The sequence below is a fragment of the Emys orbicularis genome, chromosome 2, assembly GCF_028017835.1.
Source record: "Emys orbicularis isolate rEmyOrb1 chromosome 2, rEmyOrb1.hap1, whole genome shotgun sequence".
Lineage (NCBI taxonomy): Eukaryota > Metazoa > Chordata > Testudines > Emydidae > Emys > Emys orbicularis.
The window spans coordinates 136,433,706-136,439,827 of NC_088684.1; positions in this window are offsets into that span (position 1 = coordinate 136,433,706).

A 6,122-nucleotide genomic window follows, 5' to 3' on the forward strand; every position below is an offset into this window, starting at 1 on the left:
CTTCACCTCTTGCACTAACACATTGTGTAGAGTGTTACTGTGCTGTATCAAACAGCCATCATGTTCTATTCCAGAGGTGGCTACACATCAGTGGTGGATCCCTAGCTATCCCTTTCTTATATCCGAAGGAATTTGTGAGGTTTAATTAATGTTCTTTGAGATCCTAGGGTGGAAGGCACTATAGAAAGGCATTATTAACCTGCTAAATATGTTTTAAATTTACAACCAACATAAAACATGCCAGTGCTGACAGTTTTGGGGCAGTGAAAGTTTCCTTGACATGTGCGCATATCATGTTTTCAGTCAAACACTGTTTCCATTCTTACCCATTTGCATGACTGCCTGGGGCAGGGCTGTGTACTCAGCTGCTTTTCCATCTTTGCTGGGCAAGAGATTGACACAGTGACCTCCCTCTGTTTTTTCTGTGGTGTCTCTAAACATGACATCCTGGCACTTTTACCCCCTCAGAGACACTTTGGCAAATCTCCTCCACACTTGGTCAATTAATATGAAGATTTCTCACTTCCCCTTGCTCAGCATTGGAGGCCATTATTTATTTCTTAAAGGCACAGTAACCCTGTAGTACACCTCTTACGGTTTCTTTCCCAGTTTTTTGCTGTTCACAAATCCATGCTGCCTTACCAAGGTGCACAGTCTTCCCCAACAGGGTCACCTGTAGACTGAGAGGCAATGCTGGCTGGTGAAGATGGGTATGAGAAATTGATACATAAAACTAGAGAGACAGTGTTATCTAGTGGATAGGGCACTGGACTAGGAGAACCTAGTTTTATTTTCAGCTCGGCCATAAAACTCATTGTGTAACCTGGGGGTAGTGATTTCACCATCTGTGCCTCTTTTTCCCCTCCAGCCCTTTGTCCATCTTGTCTATTTAGATTTATGTTGTTCAGGGCAGGGATTGTGTGTATGTGTAGAACAGATATAACTTAGAGAATTTTTTCACTTCAAGGTCCCAGAAGCAAAGACAAGGTTTTCATCTCGAGGCCAAAAGACCAAAAACATCAAGACACTTGATCACGGCCTTGGATAGACCAAGAGACTACCTACACTTGACCAGAGCTCACATATGCCTTGCTCTGGGTTGAGATCTCTAGGTGCTATTGTAATACCAATAAATAACAATAATAAAAATTCCACTTAGATACAGTTTATAGCAGGGGTTAAAGATCATAATGTATCTGATTCAAAACAGGGCAGGCAATGCTCACACTACATATCTTTTATTGATGAAAAGATAGGACTGCCTTCATGGCCTGCTATCCTTGGTATCTCGGGTATGACTGCCCACAAGAAGGACTATGTAAATATACTACTAATACATAGAGAGAGACCTACCCAGTGGGTACTAGAATGAGACCCATCAATTCAGACAGACCACTGAACAACCATCAGATGCTAACAATTTTAGGATACTCCTGACATAGTCTGGAATTGAACCAGTGACCTGGAGGTTGAACACCGTCTCTATTTTCTAAATAGCCACCTTTAAAATCATGGTGTAGCTAGGCCATTTTCTATGGAGCAACAGCAGCTCTTTAACCAAGGCTCTGTATGAGGGAAGGGATAACCTGTATGAAGCCATGTGGTTGCAAAGAATTTTCCAAAGGTTGACGCCCATCTCCCTCAAATCTGCTGCTTGAAGCAGGACAGAGCCACATGCTGCTGTGCGGCTGCTCAGCTCTACATCCTTCATGCATGAGGCATTGTTGCTCATTAACGTATTGCAAGTATGTCTGCAGCACTGGGTGCCAAGCAACGGTGAGCTGATAGATGGTTTTGTAAGGTGATACCTCATAGAAAGGATTTAGCACGTAGGAACTGCTTTGTTAAAATTAGTTTCTGAAATTCCTCCCAGTCAGTCACCTGGAAAATGTCTTTTCAATGCAGATTCAGATTCAGCACCCACAGTATTCATAAGAGCTTTATGTATTCAGCAATGGTGGTTACGTGAGGCCCTGAGTTTAGGACACATTAAGGAAGAAACCACCATATATATGGCTGTGTCACAACCTCAGCATCACTCCATGTTTCTTTTTCTTAGCCTGCCCTGCCCCCCTTTGTTGGCTACTTTGCCATTTTTTCCTCTACCACCAGCCTTGCTTATGTGAAAGAGTCAAACCACAGTAAGGGCTGGGTTTGCACATGGGCCACACAGTGACCCTCCATATGGTTCAGCAGCAGGGTTTGCACTGAGGAGCTTCAGCACTACAGCACTGAACACTACCATCTGAGCTAAAGGAGTACCATTCGGTGGTAGTAGTAGTAAACTATTATCCCCTAGTGGAACAGCCACTAGAAGGGAGGGTGACACAAACTTTGCCATTATGTTACACCAGGAACCTCCTCTCCATGAGCGCACACATGTCCTCCATTGTCTTCTGGCCTGGTCTAATTCCCAATGGTGGCAGAGAAACTTGGGGAAGGGGCTATCTTCCAGTCCTCTCCCGACCCTCGCCTCAGTGACAAGTTCCCTAGTCCCATGAGACAGCACAACCTCCCTAACCAAACCTTGATTTACATTAAGAAAGGTGAATTCTATTCCTAACCCTTGCTGTGCACATAGGAAAACAAGGTCTGGGGCTAACTAGGTAACAGCCTCATAAGGTTTTCTCTCCTCTGATCCATGCTGGTAGGAAAGACACATGATTTAGCAGCAATGTTTACCTAGCTAAAATGTTACAGTTAGTGGTCTCTGGTAGTATAGGTGGTCCTATTCCCAGCTCTCCCTGGGGCCTTGTCTGTCTGCCAAGAACTTGTGTTTCATTCCAGCCCCTAGTGTTATGCCATGATGAATTAACCTGCTAACACAGGAGCTACAAAACAGACACTAGCAACTTTCTGATGATATTTGCTGGAACAAAGATAGAGAGGAAATGTCCAAGTTCACTTGCCCCTTTAAAGTATTACAGTAGTCTAATTCTTCCCTCAACCCTTCTTTGTTTGTTACTGTGCAGTTTGAAACAAACAGACTAAATTCAGGGATGGGCCCAGCAGGACCGCCCAGAGGATTCAGGGGGCCTGGGGCAAAGCTGGGCAGCTGCAGCGCTTGTACTCACCCGGTGGCGGTCGTCCGGGTCTTCGGCGGCATTTCGGTGGCGGGGGGCCCTTCAGTCGCTCCGCGTCTTCGGCAGCACTGAAGGGCCCCCCGCCGCCGAAATGCTGCTGAAGACCCGGACCGCCGCCGGGCCAGGGCTCGCGGGGCCCCTGCGGGGCCCGGGGCAAATTGCCCCACTTGCCACCCCCCCCTCTGGGCGGCCCTGGGGCCCAGGAGTTTGGGGTTTGGTTGTACAAAACCTCATCAATCAGGTTTTAATTTTGCAAATCCCAGGCTCTAAACCAAAAGGGGGCCTAGGCTCCAATTTATCACCACTGCCAGAGTAGGAGAGGAGTTCAGGTGAAGGGTCCTGGTTTTCTTCCATTTCAATAATAAGCCATTAGTTTTGCAAAACGTCAGCCATCAGCTTTCAGTTTCACAAAATCAAAACCTGTCCTAGTTTGGCTCTAGGATTCTTTTTTTTTTTTTTTTAAACCAGACCACAGTTCAGGGGATTGTGAACAAAATGTTTCAGTTTTGGCCCATCACCTATTACACAGTAAAGGCCAAACCTTTCTCTCATGTAAATTGGGTGTAACTTCCTGATGTCATTGTGAATTTACATCAGTGTAAGTGGAAACAGAATTTGGCCCTGGGTGACTTGAATGAGAGCTGCAGATGCCCAGCTTGTCTGTAAAATGAGACCACTTGGATTATTATTATTATTATTTGCAGTGCCTAGAGCTCCTAACCAAGCTCGGGGAGTCATTGTGCTAGCTGCTGCACAGACACATAGTAAAAGACAGTGCCTGCTCCAAAGAATTTGCAATCTAAATAGGCAAGACAGACAAAGGTTGAGAAAGGACACAAAGGAGTGAAGTGACTTATCCAAAGTCCCACAGAAGATCAATGGCAGAACCAGGAATAGAACCCAGGTGGCCTGAGTCCCTGCCCATTGCCTTAATATGGATGTAGGTGTTCAACTTTAGGCCTGCAAGGTTGAGAATTTTGGCCTACATGACCTACTTGTGACGTAGGCAGGTGTTATTATCCCCATTTACAAGGGGGAAACTGAGGTTCAGAGAGCTGGAGTGTCTTGCCACGGCTCACATAGAGTCAGTTTCAGCCAGGAATAGAACCCACAGGCTAAGCTTCTCTTTTCCATTCAAATGTGAACCTCTGTCCCGAGTATCTGCACTATGAAATGGAATGTTGTCAACTGGATTTAGACATTTTTAGTTTTACCCAGGGATAAACATTTAGACAGATGGGGAGATATTCCCTTAAAAGAGCCATCGGGGCATCAGCATTTTGTCAGAATTATGTGGGGGCATCTCTTACATTGAATATTTCTTGGAAAGAGTGGCACAGTTCTGCTCCATCCCTGTACAAACTCTGTATGCAAACAGAGCCGATCCCAGCACAGTGCAGAGAAAGAAAGTAATGCTTTTTGTAACCACTAAGTGGCAGTGAAGCTTTAAAGTGGCTGTATTAATCACTGCTGGGAAATATATCCTTTCCAGAGCTATGAGAAGAACTATTGGTTTTTCCTTGAGATAGCTACATAGATCTGTGTTGAATTTCTCATGATCACAGATGTGATAATGAGAGGAAGATGAGATTGTTAAGGAAGTGTAGGATGATGGGAGGATTTTCTTGTCCATATAGTTGCTTTTTAATGTTTAGGTTTGTATCTTTGTTTTAAAATCAGTAAAGAGATATTATTATTAGGAATAATGATAACAATACTAATTAGTATATAATAATTAATCCTACAAATTAGCATGCCTTTTCTGAACCTGAAAATGTATATTTTGTGGGAGGAAGATTTGGTAAAAATCCATTTTCATTTTACTGAGCCATCCAAGAATTTGAAAGAAAGGCCTACATAATACAGATAATTATTAATTGTAATGATCTCTCATTGGTCCTCATCTGCTGTGCTATTTAAAACGAGACCAGTAACCTTTACAGGCATACATTAAGGCTTTTCATCTATTTATTTGACAATTATTTTCTTTCAGTTACAGATTTGTCCCGTCCCCCCCCCACACACTTTTACTCTTTAAACAATTTAATTTTATTTTGGTTCCATTTTGTTTATTATAAGGAAGCTCATTTGTTGTCAACTCGTTATGAAAAATAAGACAATGTGTGAACCAAAAAAACCTGAAAGCAAAACACAAACCCACCCCAGAGCTCTTGATTAACTGGGTTTAATACCAAACTTTCTGCACGGATCTTATCATATACTGACTCATTCATTCCTTAGCCTTTCCATCCATACTGACTCTCTCTCCGTACAAAGTACAACTTCATTTCATTACTATGATTGTTTCCTTTTCAATTCACTGTTGTTTCAGGATTTGTGTCTTTTACCGTATTGTAGGTTTGGGGGAAAGATGTGTGTGTTTTAATTCCTGGACGAAGGACTCAATCCAAAGCCCGTTTAGATCAAAAGGAGTCTTTCTACCAACTTCAAAGGGCTTTTGGATCAAGCTGCAGCTCTGGTGTTCATTGATGAGACCATGCGGCCTTTGCTTTTGTTTAAATTATACGTGTTTAGTTATGTAGCTATAAGCATCCAGGAGTTTTCAGGCTCTTTATATACAGACACTTGTTATTAATTATTATACTTTATCATGATTCATTTTGAACCTTGCTGAGAACTTGGCTCAAAGGGCGAATACAGGGACTGATTCTCCTCTCCCTTACACTGGTTTTATACCAGGTAGCTCCAGCAAAGCGCTTACTTAGCTTTAAGCGTACAGTATGCTTAGTCGGGTGTTTTGCTGAGTAGGGATGGACTTAATCATGGGCCTACAAATCAGCACCCACTTAAGTGCTTTGCTGAATTGGGGCCTAAGCTCAGTGGAGTTTTTCTAAGATGTAGAGTGAGCGCAGAATCAGATGCACAGAGTTTGAGACTCTGCACCTCGGTTCCCCATCTGCAGTGTGAGGATGGGAACGGCTCCCAGGGGTGCACTGAGATCAGTTGTATAGTCTGCAGCGTGGAATGCCACGGAAATGCCTATACATCATGTTGCCTCGATGTACAAATTACAGTGGA